The following is an 18,920-nucleotide window of genomic DNA, read 5'->3' as shown; positions in this document are numbered from 1 at the left end:
GTCACTCTTTGATTGCCTTGAATGGGACTTGGCTGCAGGATTTGGAGAACGAAGTTAATTATTAAAGAGTTAAATAAAAAGATAAAAATTTCTGCTCTTTCCACAAACAGTGGCTACCCGTATCATCTTGGGCTCCACATTCTCCAGGGATGGGTTTTCACACTGGTGATTCAGCAGCCAGGCCACACTACTTAATGAAAAGTTATAATTTTGGTTTGAGCTGTTTAGTGGCTCATTATAATCTATAGCTTACATTTTATGGTAAAAGGACAGAGTAACTAGTTTTGCTTAAGTACAATATTATTTTCTTTTTTTAAACTTTATTTAAAAAAAATTAATGTTAATTTTTATTTTAAGTTCCAGGGTACATGTGCAAGATGTGCAGGTTTGTTACATAGGTAAATATGTGCCATGGTGGTTTGGTGCACCTATCAACCCATCATCTAGGTATTAAGCCCAGCATACATTAGCTATTTTCCCCAGTGCTCTCCCTCTCCCAGACCCACCCATGACAGGCCCCAGTGTGTGTTGCTTCCCTCCCTGTGTCCATGTGTTCTCATTGTGCAGCTCTCACTTGTAAGTGAGAATATGTGAGTTGGTTTTCTGTTCCTGCATTAGCTTGCTGAGGATAACGGCTTCCATGTCCCTGCAGAGGACATGATCTCATTCCTTTTTATGGCTGCATAGTATCCCATGGTGTATATGAGGTACAATGTTATTTTCTTCAGAAAATAATCAGATCTAGAGTTGTGTTTTAGATCTCAGCACTGCCCCATTTAAGTACAAAATAATAATAATTATCATAATATCTTTATAACTGAAAACTTCCAGGTAAAAACATCAAGACCCAGATGACCTTTCCCAATGTACAGGTCTCTCTTCCATCTGTTTTAGGTGGAAGGACTAACAGGAGTCACACCTGAAGTGAGAGAATAATTAGAATGACAAGGTTAGAACAGGCTTGCTAACCATGGCCATGGCTGTGCTAAAATGACAAAGAATCCTGGTTAGACCTCAAGTTCATACTCCCAGCTCACCAGGCCACATGCTTGATGATACCAAGATTTTCTAGAGGATGTGGGAAACAGTTGAAATTGGAATATCTGGGTCAGCATAACTTAATGTGCACTATGACAAAAATCTGACTTGATTAGCCTTTCCCAATGTTCAGAATGTTCTCTTCCTCTCTTTCAAATGCTGGGTACACCCCAAATACGAGATAATTTCTCCTAATGTCCTCTATGAACAGGACATTCACAAATTGCAGCAAGTAGGTAGCAAAGTTATTATGCAAAGCCTGACCACCTAGGAATAAGGCAGAAAGGCTTCTCTCCTCAAAGTGGCACTATTTATACCACTCAATCCACCCATGCACCTTGGAGTGCCTTTCTGGAGTCTTTTTTTTTTTTTTTTTGGCTGAGCACAGGGGACTTTATTAATGGTACACAACAAGGTGGGGCTCCCTAGGCCACTCCCTCTTCAAGGGTTCTGCATGGAAACTGTGAGGAGGGGAGATTCTCAGTGTGGTGGGGGACTCAGTGTGGCAGGGACTTCCCAGCAGTGAGGGCCTCTATCTTCCTCTTGTGCTGTCACCAGGGCCGGTGGTCCAGGGGGTTCACTCCTTGGAGGCCAAGTGGGCCATGAGGTCCACCACCCTGTTGCTGTAGCCAAATTTATTGTCATACCAGGAAATAAGCTTGACAAAGTGGTAATTGAGGGCAATGCCAGCCCCAGCATCGAAGGTGGAAGACTGGGTGTCTCTGCTGAAGGCGGAGGATACCACCTGGTGCTCAGTGTAGCCCAGGGTGCCCTTGATGGGGCCTCCGATGCCTGCTTCACAACCTTCTTGATGTCGTAATATTTGGCAGGTTTTTCCAGATGGAAAGTCAGGTCCACGACTGACATGTTGGCAGTGGGGACACAGAAGGCTATGCCAGCCAGCTTCCTGTTCAGGGATGACCTTGCCCACAGCCTTGGCAGTGCCAGTCGAGGCAGGGATGATGTTCTGGAGAGCCCTGCAGCTGTCAAGCCACGGTTTCCTGGAGGGGCCATCCACAGTCTTCTGGGTGGCAGTGATGACATGGACTATGGTCATGAGTCCTTCCACGATACCAAAGTTGTCATGGATGACCATGGCCAGGGGCGCTAAGCAGTTGGTGGTGCAGGAGACATTGCGGAAGATCTTGAGGCTGTTGTTATACTTATGGTTCACGCCCATCACGATCATGGAGGCATCAGCAGAGGGGGCAGATATGATGATCCTTTTGGCTCCACCCTGCTAGTGAGCCCCAGCTTCCTCCATGGTGGTGAAGATGCCAGTGGACTCTACCATGTACTCAGTGCCAGCATCACCCCACTTGATTTTGGAGTGGTCTAGCTCCTGGAAGATGGTGATGGGATTTCCATTGATGATAAGCTTCCCATTCTCAGCCTTGACAGTGCCATGGAATTTGCCATGGGTGGAATCATACTGGAACATGTAGACCATGTAGTTGAGGTCAGTGCAGCGGTCGTTGATGGTGACAATATCCACTTTAGCAGAGTTAAAAGCAACCCTGGTGACTAGGCACCCAATACGAACAAATCTGCTGACTCTGACCTTCACCTTCTCCATGGTGTCTCAGGGATGCGGCTGGTGATGTGAGAGAAGATGCGGCTGTCTGTCAAATGGAAGGAGCAGAGAGCCTCTTTCTGGAGTCTTAAAGGTAGTTCACAGAGAAACCCAGATTAAATGATTTACTTAAAGCTAAACTTAAAACTAAAGCCATGTGTCATTGAGGAGAACAAAGGGCCTGCTGAAGTCTCAAACAAAGGGTCTCTGTCCTGCTCAAATTTGAATTCAAAGATATCCTTCTGCCAACTACATTCTCCATAGTTTTTCTGATTGGCTTGCATATCAATCTTTACTATTTCATTAATGTAGCTTTAGGCACACTTATTTTTCTAAAGTCCAGGCTATTTCTAATTCATTCTATATTTAGAAGTCCAAAATATCATCGTCAGTTTCCCTGAAGCATCATGACTGATTAACATTATCAACAGACTCTTCTGTCTAGAAAAAAAAATTTCAGTTAACCATTTCCCTATGGTATCCTTCCTAGCAGTAAAATTCTCAGCAAAGCTACTTGATTCCTTAGGCACTCATTTTTTTTTTTTTTTTTTTCATAATGAGGCTGCCAACAGATGCCCACATAATGGAAATATCCTTTGACTACCATGGGTTATCTCTATCCAAGCTTTGTAATCTGCATCAAGAAAGTATTTTCAGTATCCTCTGTCTTTCTGGATAGTCTGTGTCCCCTTTTGTCATTAAACAAATCCTTTTCACCGTGCTTCTACCTTCATGTGTGTGCATTTCTGTGCAGCAGTATATCCTCTTACCCTTATTATAGCAGTTGATTATCTGTACTTTGCTTTATTATTCTTTTCACTAGTGTTTTTTTTCTTCTAAGCATGGATTTATTTCATGATCCAGCTGGTTCTAAGAATAGGAACCATGTCTTCTCATTCTTCTTATGCCTCTAAATACCACTTAGCACATTGAAGATACCTAATAAATATACTTCACTAGTAATATCAGCTTTCTGGTCTTTGCTTTATTTGCATTAATTTGCTTTCCCTTAAAAATTCCTCAAATTTATTTGTTATAATTAATATGTAAATTGTTTAGAAAACATTCTCAGGCCTCTTATAAACTCATTTCACCTAGTCATAGAAATACTGTAGCTGAATTTTGACTGGAAAGGAACCTTGGGTGTATGAGCTGTGACGTGACTATATGCCTGTGTTTAACTTAGCATCTCACTGGTAGCTTTCCATTACTACAACTCTAACTGATTTATTAAGGGTGCTAAACTCAGTGGAGTTTAACTAAGAAATAACTTTTATCTTTCTTTCATGACTGCCCTTAATTATTGTACTTGATCAGATTTCCCTTCTATGCTTCCTTGGTGACAACTTGGGCAAACCACACAGCCTTTCAGTCAGTTTCAAAGTGTTAACAAACAGTCTCATTTTCCAGTATTAAATAAAATAGCACAACTCAATCTAATGTAAAAACTTAAATCTTCCATCTAATGGAAGCTTCTTCCCCGCTTCTCCACCTCATCCCAGGGTCCCTCAGAGAAAACATGATTCCCCAGGGCTGTAGACAGGCAATGAAGCATGGCCTGATTCCCTTTCGGTTCTCCACTTGGCTCTTTCACTCTCGCACTCCACTCAGCAGGCTGCTCTCAGACTCTTACAGAGCTGGGCTGTCAAAAAGGGAGGAGGGGTAGACGGTGACAGAGTTTCGAATGTGGCTGCTATGTGTATAATGGTGTCAGAGTTCCCTGTGTGGCAAATGCCCCATTGCTGAATTTCTTTAAATTGTGTGTTTTGTAGGTAGTTGAGGGCTCTCCCCACCATGCCCGCCTCCCACAGGGGAGTCTGTCTTGCACAGGGGAGTGTATTCTTTGGCTGACCTTTGTGACACCCTCTCAGTTCTTTGCTCCAGTCATATAGCCCACTGAACTTTCCTTTGCTGGAGGGACCCTGATCCTGATTCCTGTCAAGATGGCCCTGGAATGGGCACCCCCAGTGGCATCACATGGCCCATAAATAATCCTGCCTTGGGCTGATAGAAGTGCAGCTGACTTACTCTATCATCTTCTCAGCTTGTTTATTCTCCAGGGACAGTTACTATCCCGGAGGATAGTCCAGGTTCTCTCAAGAACTCTTTCTTGCTCCACTTACTAAAATCATTCCCTAGTGGACTAAGATGCTGGTCTCTTGAATGCAAGGGGTTGTGCTGAAGCCCCTTCCACTTGGCTGGGAGGGTTTGCAGAGGGTTGAGGGTGGCAGACCAGCCTCATTTCCTTTTCCATGGAGATGGAGACTGGAAAAACTACTCCCCTGAATTTCTCTGAAGAATCTTCTCTCTTGTGTGCAGCAGGCTGTGAACGATGGGCTAAGGTTCCCAGACCAGTTTGGGCCACTTCTTACTTAGCTAGTCCTGCAGGAAGAGTCTTTGAAATATGGGACATATAACTCTTCTGGTTTTAGCCTTGGAGATGTCAGATGAAGTCTCAGTTAACGCCATGTCATGATATAAAAACAATTTGTGGCACTAAAAGTCTCATGTTTTCTTAATGAAAAATAAAGTATGAATGCACACATTCCTTTAATGTTTATTCTAGATTCCTCTACATGATTCTTCTTCTTCTTCTTTTTTTTTGTTTTTGAGACAGAGCTTTGCTTTTTTACCAGGCGCCAGGCTGGAGTGCAGTGATGCGCTCTTGGCTCGCTGCAACCAGTGCCTCTTGGCTTCAAGCAATTCTCCTGCCTCAGCCTCCTGAGTAGCTGGGACTACAGGTGTGCACCACCACGCCCAGCTAATTTTTGTATTTTAGTAGAGATGGGGTTTCACTATGTTAGCCAGGATGGTCTTGATCTCTTGACCTCGTGATCTGCCCACCTTGGCCTCCCAAAGTGCTGTGATTACAGGCGTGAGTCACCACACCTGGCCCTACATGATTCTTATAGATAAAGCAAGGCATTTCCAAAGGCCAGATGTTAATTCTCTTCTTATTCTAGTATCATACCTTTTACCACCAAATTCAAAACATATGATTACAAAATTAGATAGGTAAATATTAGAGTGTAGATTTGTTGAATAATATTTGAGTTCAGTATTCTTCACGTTGATGCCTCTTTTGGTTGAACAGTTAATATTTGCATTGAAATATTCATTAGTGAAGAAAACCTGCTATAAAGAGAAGCATATTGTGTGCAATTCTTGGCTTTAGCAATTCTGATTTCTCATATGTTTTTGAGATATCTTAATGCCGAGAATTGGATTCACTGCATAGAGTTTCATATCAGGTGAACTGCTCAGCTTTGTGACCTTGGACAAGGCATTTTTATATGGGACTTTGTTGTATTATTTTTAAATTGAGAAGATTTTACTGGGTAATCTTTAAAGTCCTTCAAGCCTCGAATAGTTTGCCACATTTGGATAATATACATTCATGTTGGTGTGAATTGAAAAAAAGGCTTAAAAATGGTAACTGATTTTTAAAATATATCTGATTCAATATTTGCACTGACACAGTGTTGTTAGACACAGAACTTCATCATTCACAAATTTATCATATAATTCATTCGGCCTTTAATTTTATTATTTAACATTACTACACTTTTAGTAATAACAAGTTAATGATCAAAGACTTTAATTATATGCTTGTTCTAATACTAGTATTCTCCCTTTCTTCACTGGTTGTAAAATAAGTTACTAAATGTTTCTCTTAGTCTATATGCTTGTGTGTGTGTGTATACATATATATATATATATATATATTTATACAACCACTAGATAATAGAATAGGGCTTCTCATGAACAGTGAGCATAACAGTGCCAGAACTAAACTCAGAATATCTCCTTTGGATATGCTCCTGAGGATTTCTTACCAGACGAAAAGTCGCAAACTAGGAGTCTCCTATGACTTTTTTCTTTCCCTCACCTTTGACACCTAGTCAGCTAGAAAATCCTTGGCTCAACCTCCAAAGTTGATCTTAAATTAGTTCATTCCTCTCTACCTCCTCTGTATCACCAATTCTGCCATTCCTTCCCTGGATTAAGGCAGAAACTGCTTTGGTGTTCTCTCAGTTTCTTTTGCCCCTAGGCTCTGCATATCAGCCCCAGTGGTCTTTCAACAACACCTAAGCTGATTCACTTTCCTCCCCTCCCTTAGACCTTCCAGTAGCTTTTGCTTGCACTTAGAATAAAATCCAAGCTCCTTATTATGGCATGTTAGTTAAGGTGATACTGGCTGTGGTGGTCAATACAACTCAAATTTTCAGTGCTTCACACATGAAAGCATATCCCTGGCTCAGGTAACAGTTCAGTGCACATGTTCCTGGTTTTGAGCAATTTTCCTCCACATGGTGATTCAGGGACCCAGCTGTTTTCTTCTTGTGATCCTGTTATCTGCTATGGCCTCAGAGCCTTCTGCATCCAGCTTGCAGATGGAGGAAGAGAGGATGGAAAAGGCACACCCATTTTAAACTGCTGTGACATTAATATGACCCCATTACAGCAACTCACATTCCGCAGATGAGAACTGGTCACGATAACCTACAAGCCACATTTGACAGGCTTCCAAATTACCCCCAACCCACCCCGGGGGAGGTGTTATGATTCATGGAGTATATCCTGTCCCTGAGTGAAGAATCTTATTGTGAGTTCCTCAAACTGTTAACACACTGAATAATACGTATCCTACTGACACTGAAAAGGATGCTGATGTGTTTCTGAATCATGAAGTTTTACTGATTGTCTTGCACATTGCACATTTTAGCCTGTATGATGTCATCTGTAGCCAATGATTATAACCTCTGTATTGTAGCCTCCACTGAACAGGACAATTCTGGTATGAGTCCTCCTCCCTTCTTCTAAACTTTCCCATAAAAGCCTTCCAGCTTGTAGCAGACTCTGGCACACATGAAACTTTGTTGGTGTATCTTCCTGGGGAGACCCTCACAAATTATTTCTGCCTCAACAGCCTTAATTTCATTAACAATCGTCACATGACCTTCCCTAGAAGCTAGTGCAGGGAGCAAGAAATGTAGTCTCTGTCAGGGAGACACTTTCTATGCAGTGAAAAGCTCTATGGAAAGGTCAGTCTGAATTCTTGGTGGCCAGCCAGCTAGCCATCTTACCACACATGGTCTTCCCGGCCCCATGACATACCCCTGCCCCTTTTCTAACTTCTTTGCGTCTACTTTGCCCTGGCTATGGTCTAGCCACACTGGCCTTCTTCCTCCTCTAACCTCATACTCACCCTTGCCTTAGGACTTTTGTGTTCTCTCCCTTTTGCCTGGAAAGTTTTGTTCCCAGACCTTTGCCTGAGTATTTCTCTTTAACACTCAAGCCTCAGTTCAAATACTGTCTTCTCAGGATCCCCTACCTGACTACCCAATATAGACACATCACCAGGTTTAGTTGTCTTTATAGCATGAATCAACTATCTGGAGTTATCTGTGCTTTTAACTTAGTTATTGTCTACTTTTCACCTACTCTCCATCTGTATAATGTAAACTCTATGCCTGATTATCTTGCTCTCTTCTGTCAATATGTCCAGCACATAAAACATGACTGGACATATATATCACTCAATACATATTTATTAAATGAATGGATAGAATCTTTTGGTTCTGGGTTCAAATTAATAAAGAAGAGTTGGTATAAGAATGTCGGCACCACTCTACATTTTTAATCACTAAGATTCAGTTGTGCAGATCAATCATTCAACCAGTAAAATCAACCAGTTCTGCATTAAATTCTCCTTGTGCCGTCCTAGAAGAACCTGGTAGTATATCTTAATCCAGTCAACCAACTAACCAACCAATCTATATCCTGTTAGAAATCCTTCTGTTCAAATATTTAAAAATGTACTTAAGTCTCTTGGAACTTTTAAAATAGTCTTTTCCTGACTAAATGTGAATCAGCATTACAAGTGGTACATTTTGTTTGCAAGTAACTCTTACAGCCACTAATCACACTATTGGGGAATACAAATAAACCAAAGCAAAGCAATTCTAATGGATGCTCCACCAGCCAGTTTTAAAGCTGCTAATGAAACTTGGGGCATTTGAGTTTTGTATGTGCTCAGAATTTTAGAATGACTTCTTAATTCCTTTTCCTTATTATTTCCAGGGTAGAAATTCAAAGCCCTTTTGAATTCTTATTGATGAAACTACTGGCAAAAATACAGAGTTTTATGAGCATATATTTTACTCTACTGAGAGGCAACATTGAACAGTGAAACAAATATTTGTTTCAAAGTCAAAAATCCTGAGCTTGAATTTTTTGGGTCTATCATTAGTCAGCTGTGTGACCTTGGGTAGGTTGTTAATTTTTTTCTGTGCGTCAGTTTCTCAATGCATACAAAGACAGTGAGAATCCTTACAGGGCCTTTGTGAGGACTCAATCTGAGTGTTTAGCTTAAAGCCGACACTTAGTAGGCGCCCAAAGCATGTTCGTTTTTCTCCTTTACAGTATTCTTTACTCCATTTACCCCAAAGTTCTTTAGAAGACAAAGTCTGATAGAGCAAAAGTTTTAAAAAAATATAGAACACTTTAACACAAAATTTCTCATACATGCCCATGGCCGAATTAGAAATGGAGTCATTTCTTTCTCTTTTTCTCATGCGTCTAATAAGTTATAAGGCATGTTGAGTCTACTCCTGAATTATTCCTTGAGGCCATCCACTTATCTCTGGATACTATACCTCCTAACTTTGTCAGTAGGATAACTCCCAACTGGCCTCTTCAGTGCCTTCTTTTTCAACTCTGTCCTCTATATTGTGCCACTGTTAGTTTTCTAAAACACTGATAAAAACATATTACTTTCCATCTATGGCTCAGAGCTTTCAATTGCCCATAGGTTAGAGTATGTCCATGTAGATTCTTAGCACGGTCTAGCTCTAAGTAACTTTACTAGCCAAATTTTCTTCCTTCCTACTGTCTCACCCTATATTCTTGTTTTACTGACCTTTTCATTATTCCCCACTCTGTCTTCTGTGAGCCTTTCTGCCTTGAAAGGTAGTTTATTTTCTATCTTGAATATTCAACCTTTTCTTCTCTGCCTGGTTAACTCCTACTTATCCTTCAGGATCCAGGTCACATATCACTTGTTCAGCTCTGTTGCGCATGTGGACATTGGCAATGTCTGTGCTCTACTGCTGTGTCTGCTGCTGGAGTCTGGGCTTGTCTGGGTGAATCCTAAAAACTGGGGTGGGGATGGGTGGTCTCTTCTGCTGACAGCCTGGTAATGGCACATAAACATTCCATAAAATTTAAAACATTATTAAATTCATTTTACATTATATTACTTAATAAAGCAATTCATATATTTCAGATTTGGAATCTGAAATAGAATTCAAATCAAAGTATGTAATGTTAAAATGCTAAAAGAAACCACATTTAGCAATAAGAGATCTGCGATTTCAGTCAAGGAAAAAGAACATAAACCACTTTCAAAAGCAACTTACTCAACAATAAAATGTGATCAAGGAGTACAACATTTAAATCAGATACTGTACAACATTAAAATCAGATACTGCTGTGTATGCTAATTATAAAGTATATAAAATTTTAACCTGTAGTGAAAACCTCTAGTGAAAGGTAGATAAAAGAATAAGGCTTAAGTTGATGATACTGCATTTCCTGATGATAAAAGTATAGTATCTATTAAAAATGTGGTCTGTGAACTTAAAAAAAATTAGGTATGAATTGATCTGCATGCAGAGGATGTTGCTTTTTACTGCTTTAGTCTGTCTGCCAAAAATCAGTCAACAAACAGTTTCAGGGCATTCTCTATGCTCTGGGCACCGTGCTAGGCATTGTGGAGATTATAAGAAGTGTAAAAAGGTGGTTCCTGGCCCCAAAGGCTTTTCAGTCTATTTCTTGTTCAGCTTAGCTTCATCTCAGATTCCCTCTCCTAACCTTGTACTCAAGAGTTTGGTTAATGAGTGCCATGCTGTATCCACGCCCTTCTTCTAAATCCAGTATCAGCACTTGCATTCTTTCACATTTCACATCAGCTTGTCAAGTCCCACTCCAGTTAGGAGCACTCTGGCCTGCATCTGTCCCTCTTCCACAAGAGGTGCGTTTTAACTGGTTAATATTCCCCCCATCTTGCCCCAGAGCTTTCAACACAATTTATAAGAGTTAAGGCCCCTCATTTACATGTAATTACCTTCACCTCCATCACCCTAAACCTTTCTCCACATCCTCATGTTTCTGGAAAGAAATGAATCTTAATCCCATCTTCAGTTCCTGTCTAGAAAACACGTTGTTGTCTTCTCCTTTTTTCCCCAGAAGACTGTTGAACCCCAAAATTACTCAGGGGAGGTGCTGTGTTACCAGTTAAGCTCTGTGACCTGAGTTTTCACTAAGGTCTTATCAGGAGAGAGGATGAATAAAACATAGGGTAGGTGGATGGAGATAATAAAGAACTTGGAGTGGGGTGGAGACTCCTGAAGGCAGAAAGTAGCAGCTCACAGAAGAGGGTGGGAGAGAGGAATAGCGATATGCTGTTTACAGTTTTCTCTAAAGCCTGGTCCTGAGTATTAAAATAGCTCCTCTCTTTAGGGTCTAGTTTTGTGAACTCTGCTGCTAGACATTTTTTTTCCAGTGAATATTTGTTACCTCAACTGTAATCCCTCATTTTAACATAATGTAAAAATTGTGGAAAAAGAGCAATTAGTAATAAATCATCATCTCATCCATTAGCAGTAAATAATACCACTTTGTCAAAGTCAATCATCAAGCAGTCAGCTAGAGGTGATTATGTGTGCTACCCAAGTGGAATCAGTCCAAAAGCAAACCACAGCTCCCGTTTATTATCCTAATTATGCCTTAATATGATGCCATCTTTCTCCCATAAACTTGATGACAATAAAAGGGTAACAATGAAAATTGACAGGCTAAGTGAGCAAGGAAGGATAGCCTGAGATATTTCCCAGCCCTGCCACTTACCAATCTCTCTAATTTCTGATGCTGAAAAAAGCTCTAAGACTCAATGAGGGAGTTAAAAAGAAAACCCTTGGTGTGTTGTACACACCACTATATGGAATAATCTTTGCCGATGAGTCTACTATTAATCAAATCAGAATACAGGCAGTTCTCACTTTCCATGGTGCCATGTAAATTATCTGCATAGTAGAACTGTGTCATCATTTTACACGGTTCAGTGATAACCGAGATTGTTACCATGGAATTGTGCAAAAGAGAGGACACAGTTCTGTTACGCACACAATTCAGTTAACATAGAACCGTGCAAAGTGAGAACTACTTGTAATCTGTGTAAAATAGCCCTTCACTCCAAACCTTTATTAACTTGAATTTTATCAGACTCTTTGGAAGCAGTGGCATTGATGGTTAAATAAATGCAAAAGGTTTCTATGACATCCTAATCTGTTATTTAGGATGAAAGATGCACATCAGCTGGATTGAGTGGATTCATGATAGGAAGATGAGACTTCTGTGCTGGAGAAGGAGAAGTGTAGGGTGGGGGCTCAAAGGCATAGTTTAAAGATCAGAGTTAGGTGGAGAAACCAGGTTGGAGGCTAGACAAAGAATATTGGTATGGTGATTAATATGAAAGGTCTAGGTAAAGAAAATTAGGGCATTCTCCAGAACCAGAAGAAGGCCAGTCAAAGATTTGTTGGGTTAAAGTCTGGGGAATCCTCCTTGAATTATCTCCTCGGGCGATGATGCTATTGGGATTGCAACCTGTTGTGGATACCTCCATGGAGGATTTACACAGCCTAAAATGAACCCCTCAACTGGCCCAACCAGCCACAGTGGTTTGCCCTATGGGGACATTTCCGACAAGATCACTCTGCTCCCTGGCCACATGGAATTGTCCAAGGGTATTCCCCCAACCTGAGTTGGGCCAGAGTCCTATCCCTGTAGATTTGGAATTGAGAAATAACAAAAGCAGTCAGATTCCTATGTGGGGGCTGGGTCATTGAAAGCTTCCTTGCTGTGTGGTGGTTTTTTCTCTGACATGCACACCAAAGATGCAGAGCATGCCTTTTAGCTTTATTCTTTGGCATCTGCAACATGCAGATGGGAGTGGAGATAAGAGAGGAAGAGTGCTCTTGAACGTTCTGGTTCCTGGATCCACTCTCTTTTGAGGCCAAGATATGCTCCTGTCTTGAGTTTCTTTAAGACATTCCTGTACCCTATGTTAAACTCAACTTTTTGATTTAAACTTGTCTGAATACATTTCTGTTCCTTGCAAATAAATAATTCCAACATATGATAGGAGTCTAAAGGGCATAGGATAGATAGAATGAGGACTAACAAGATCTTGATTGGGAGGAAAAGCAGTTTAGATGAACAAAAAAATTAGAGTGATCCCCATTCCAAGTGCTGAGTCTGAGAGAGTGGCTTGTGGTCAGAAGAGTCACAAAAACCTTCAGTGATTAGCAATAGTCTTTAATGATCCAAGCTTATGCCATGTTGAGTGATGTGAGATTTATTTATGATGGACCTCAACTGTACATAGTTGTTGCCCTGTGTAATTCAAAAACCTCAGCAGACCAGGTCTAGAATCTTCTGTTCCTTATTCTTGAATTTCATGTCCAGCCATTTGCTGCCTCACATCCTTTTCACCAGCCAGCCTCCAACTAAACTTCTTTCAGTTCTTTTAATAGACCACGTGGTTCACAGGCCCTGTGCCTCTCACATATATTCCTCCTGCCTGGAAGTCCTGTTTCTTCTCACATTTTCTACCTGGTGGTCTGCAAGATGTCCTTCCAGGCACCTCTTTTCTATATGCCTTCTCTGAACCCTTAAAGCAGAGTAGATCTTTATCTCACATACTGTCTTACCTACCTGCTTATATGTTTTCTAGACAGACTCATAGTTCCTTCAGGGCAGAGAGTACATCTTAATCATTTTTATTTCCTCTTAATCATTTTTATTTCCTCTATGTGAACACAGTTCCTGGACCATATTATATGCTCAATAAATATCTATTGACCCTACTTAATGAAACCCCTCAGGCTAGAATACAGATGAAGATTGTGCATGAATAGCATCAGTGTGCTGATGTAGACTTGCTGAGGAAAGTAGGCCTCTAGCGATCTGGAGATGAGAAACAGTGGCAACTCTTCAGGCATGGTTGTTTAGAAGAGAACAGCTTCTCTCTATCTAATTTTTGAAAACCTTTTCCAGGTTATGGAAGTAAAACATCACTCAGGTAAAAGTCAGAAGAACATAGGCTGTAGGAATCTTCTTTTTGGGGGATGCCCTAAAAATAAGCCACCTAATCACACAGACACATACAGCCCAGGTTTGGAAGGAAATATGATCTTGCTAATGCGTATTAAGTTGCAATGTCTACATCTGACTCTCTAGTCATGACTTCTGAGTGTCATTACCACATTTTCTACTGCCGAATGGACATTGTCTTCTTGAGTGTTTCCATAACTTCCGACTTAATGAGTGTAAAACTAACTCATCAGACTACCTTCTACCCCAGCTCCTTCTCTACCCTCATTAAGGTGTCATCATTCTCTCATTCACCCAGTGAATGCTGCAATTCTTTTTCTCGTAGCATCTGACTAACCTGAATCTTCTCTTTCTCCCATTGTGATGTCTTTTAATCCATTCTTCCTCTCCAGTTTCACTGACACCATCCTCCTTCATTCTTGGACTTTTACAAAATGCTAAGGTCTCCTAGCCTGAAGATGTTTCATTCTACAATCTATCCTATATGCCACCACAACTAAATTAGCTTTCCATTCTCATCATACCAGTCTCCTGGTAAAAATACTTGAAGCACCTAGCACAGTGTCATACAATAAGTTAATTAAATTTATAAACTTTATTGCCAGTGGGAATTCTGTCCATAATATAGAGCATATGAATTGCTGTCTTGCTTATATTATTATAGATAAAACATTATTTTATAGATCGTTAATACATTACACTATAAAAAAATGTTTTCAGTATTCTATGACCCTCTGAGGTAGAAGCCGTATAAAGAAAAAAATGGTAACCATTCATATTGAATGGAGCAAGCAAGATACTTACAATGCAATTTGTTCTATTCCAATGTATCTATTTATTCCATATATATTTATTGAGTATTTACTGTGTGCATGGTAGTAGGCTCTTGGGAGTGTTGAGGAGAGAAATATTTGGGTGAAGGGAGAAAAAAGAGAATGAGACCCAGTCCCCGTCCTCCTACAGCTTATTATCTGCTGGTCTTATCTTCTCTATTGGATCAGGAACTACAAGAAAGAAGACAATGTCAGGATGATTGACAGTTTGATAGGTGGATATGGTGGCAGCATGAATGTGGGTGGGGTAGGCAGGTTGAAGTTGGGATAACAGAAGGATCAGCTTGCCTAGAAATGTGGCATGAGCAAAGGTTTATTTATCATTCCGTATCTCAAGAAAAAGTCAAGGCCATCAAACTTGACTTTGGGTTTTCTATTTATATTAACTGCAATAGAGATTCTGCATGAGAAGCTGTAGCTTGGCTGTGATTACACTGTTGGTTTTTTGGGAAATTTTTAAATTCTATAATCCCACTGCCTTAAAGGCTCCGATGACATAATAACATATGCCTATTAATTTTATCTGGGCTTCCCCTGAAAGCAGAGCCTAAGATGTGAGTACAAGTAATTTATTTAGGCAGTGATCTCAGAAAACAGAAGTGAGGGAATAGGGGAACAAGGCAAGAATGGAGGAAAAGCCTGGTAAGAGAGCATTCCTGGGTTGTTTAACACTGGGACAATTGGGGCTCCTTCTCTCTGGGAGACCCTCTGAGGAAACTTGTAAACCATCTCTCAGAATTGTGCCGGGGGAGGGGGGCCCATTTATGAGCCAGCTTTGTCCTCCTTTGGAAGAGAGTAAAGTGCCCTGCACTTCTAGACTGTCCTGTTGCTCTGGCAGAAAGAGCATTGCTGGTCAAGGCAGAAAATTAGAGAGATGTCACTGGGTCCTAAAGATGTGCATAGGAACTGTTAACCCAAGCTGGAACTTGAGGCAGCTGAGGGCATGTGGCTGGATGCGAAGTTGCCTACCATACCTATGTATCTCACCTGGCGTGTGTATACCTCTTTGGAAATGAGGCAGAGTGTCCAGGATAATTAAAGAGAACTATTAAACATGGACTACCTTCCTGAAACCACCACTTTTATCCAGAGATGTTTTTTGGAGGTTAAAAAGCCTCCACATTATTATATATAAGAATAAATAGGGATAGACTCTAGACGAAGATGTTAACTATGCAAAAAATTTTAAGCCAAAAATCAAGACTTCAACAAAATGCTGCTTCAGACTGGGCTCAAAGATGCCCGTATTTTATTTTTATGTTAACTCCCTGTGATGGTTAGTTTATGTCAATTTGGCTAGGAGATGGCAACCAGTTACTCAGTGAAGACTACTCTAGATGCTGCAGTGAAGGTCTTTTGTAGGTGTGGTTAATGTATATAATCTGTTGACTTTAAGTAAAGGAGATTATGTTAAATAATCTGGTGGGCTTCATCCAGCCATTTGAAAGGCCTTCAGAGCAACACTGAGGTTTCCTGAGGAAGAAGAAATTCCACCTCGCATGGTGGCATGTGCCTGTAATCCCAGCTACTCAGGAGGCTGAGGCAGGAGAATTGCCTGAACCCAGGAGGCGGAGGTTGCAGTGAGCCGAGATCATGCCATTGCACTCCAGCCTGGGTAACAAGAGCGAAACTCCGTCTCAAAGAAAAAAAAAAAAAAGAAATTCCACCTCAAGATTACAGCATCATCTTCTGCTTGAGAGTTCCAGTCTACTGGCCTGCTCTACAGACTTCTGACTCACCAGTCCCCACAACCATAGAAGCTAATTCCTTCAAATAAATCTGTGAGTGTGCGTGTTTATATATGTGTGCACATATATAGTATATATGTATGTGTGAGTATATGTGATATACATGTATATATACTTACATATTTCCATATATGTATATATATAATCTTCATACATTGATTCTGTTTCTTTTGTAGAATCCAGACTGATATACAGTCCTACCTCAGTATCCATAGGGTATCAGTTCCAGGAACACTCCCACCCCATGGGATGATCAGGTCCCTTATATAAGATGGCACAGTATTTGTGTATACCCTATGCATGTCTTCCCATATACTTTAATCATCTCTAGATTCCTTATAATACCTAATGCAATGTAAATGCTATGTAAATAGTTGTTAATACTATATTGTTTAGGGAATAATGAAAAGAAATACAATGTGTAAGTGTTTCATATATGTACATTTATACAATTACATTTATTTATGAAATGTATAAATACAATGTATAAACGTTATGTAAACAGTTGTTATACCATATTGTTTAGGGAGTAATGACAAGAAAAGGAATTCCCATATTTTTATTTTCTGCATATTTTTTGTCTATGGTTGGTTGAATCCGTAGATGCTGAACCCACAGATACAGAGGGCCAATTGTAAGTCTCTTCTGTTACTAGAAGAGCTTGGTAGAAATGTTTGGAAAGTACTAAGGAATGCTCCTTCTTTATATTTCTCAAAGCACTGCCGAGGAAGGGAAATAGGATCTGATTCTTGTTTTGTTCTGCCCAGTGTGCTTTTTCTTTCTCCCTTTTTCTAGTAATAAAATCCCTTGGTCTTGTGGAGATTCTTGGCCCTGCACTTTTTTTTTAATTGGTGAATGTGGATGTACATAGTTTTGGGATACATGTGATAATATAATATATTCATATAATTTGAAAGATCAAATCAGTGTACGTGGGTTACCCATTACCTTACACATTTGTCTTTCCTTGATGCTAGAAACATTTTAATTACTCCCTTTACCTATTTTGAAATGAAATGTACAGTAAATTATTGTAAAGTATAATCACCCTGCTGATCTTTGAACACTAGATCTTATTTTTTCTGTCAAATTCTATATTTGAACCCCTTAATCAGGTTTTCTTTATCCCCCTCACCCCTACTCTTCCCAGCCTCTGGTAACCACTAATCTACTCTATCTTTAAGAGTTTGACTTTTTAAACTTCCTCATGAGTGAGAACATGGAATATGTGTCTTTCTGTGCTTGGCTTACTTCACTTTACACAGTGACTTCCAGTTTTATTCATGTTGCTACAAAGACAAAAGTTTGTTTTTTCTTATGTCTGAATACTATTCCATTATGCATATATTCACCACATTTTCTTTATCATTTTATCTATTAATATTTTGGCTATTGCAAATAGTGCTGCAGATATCTCTTTGATACATTGTTTTCTTTTCTTTTGTGTATATACCCAATAATGGAATTTCTGGACCATATGTAGTTCCACTTTTAGTTTTTGAGGATGTTCTGTGCTGTTCTCCAGAGTGGCTGTACCAGTTTACATTCCCAATATGGTACAAGTTTCCTTCTCTCTACATCCTTGTCAACATCTATTATTGCCTGTCTTTTTTTTTTTAAGCTATTTTAACTGGGGTGAGATGATATTTCATTGTGGTTTTGATTTGCATTTCTCTGATGCTTAGTGATGTTGAGCATTTTTTCATATACTTGTTGGCCATTTGTATGTCTGCCTTTGAGAAATGCCTATTCAGATCTTTTGCCCATTTTTAAATTGGTTCTTTGTTGTTGTTGTTGTTATTGAGGTGTTCAAGCTCCTCATGTATTCTGGTTATTAATTCCTGTCAAATGGATGGTTTGCAAATATTTTCTCCCATTCTGTGGGTTGCCTCTTTACTTTTTAAATTGCTCTCTTTGCTGTACAGCAGTTTTTTAGCTTGATGTGATCCCATTTGTCTATTTTTTATTTGGTTGTCTGTGCTTTTAAGGTCTTACACAAAAATATTTTTGCCTAGACCAATGTCTGGGAGCATTTCCCCAATGTTTTCTTTTTGTAGTTTCATAGTTTCACATCTTAGATACGTCTAGTGTATTTTGCTTGATTTTTGTATATGATGAGAGATAGGGTATCATTTCATTCCTCTGTATATGGATATCCAGTTTTCCCCAAACCATTTATTAAAGAGACTGACTATCTTTTCCCAAATTTATTTTCTTGGCACTTTGGCAAAAATCAGTTGGCTGTAAACATGTGGATTTATTTTTGAGTTCCTTATTTTCTTCCATTGATAAATGTGTCTTTATTTATGCCAGCACCTACTGTTTTGTTTACTATAGTTTTATAATATATTTTGAAGTTAGGTAGCATGATACCTCCAGCTTTGTTCTTTTTGCTCAGGGTTGCTTTGGTTATTCTGGGTCTTTTGTGGTTCCACATAAATGTTAGATTTTTTTTTCTATTTCTGTGAATAATGCCATTAGTATTTTGATAAGGATTGCATATAATCTGTAAATGATTTTGGGTAGTATGGTCATTTTAACAATACAAATTCT

The 18,920-nt window shown here is 39.7% G+C and overlaps 1 pseudogene; it reads right to left on the bottom strand.

Annotated features, from left to right (window-relative positions):
• Nucleotides 1-1,615: 1,615 nt before the first annotated feature.
• Nucleotides 1,616-2,651, bottom strand: LOC119473876 (annotated as a pseudogene).
• Nucleotides 2,652-18,920: the final 16,269 nt, after the last annotated feature.

This window comes from Cebus imitator, unplaced genomic scaffold, assembly GCF_001604975.1.
Source record: "Cebus imitator isolate Cc_AM_T3 unplaced genomic scaffold, Cebus_imitator-1.0 Scaffold191, whole genome shotgun sequence".
Lineage (NCBI taxonomy): Eukaryota > Metazoa > Chordata > Mammalia > Primates > Cebidae > Cebus > Cebus imitator.
Note: the sequence above shows the minus strand (reverse complement) of the source record. Positions and strands in the feature narration are given on the sequence as shown.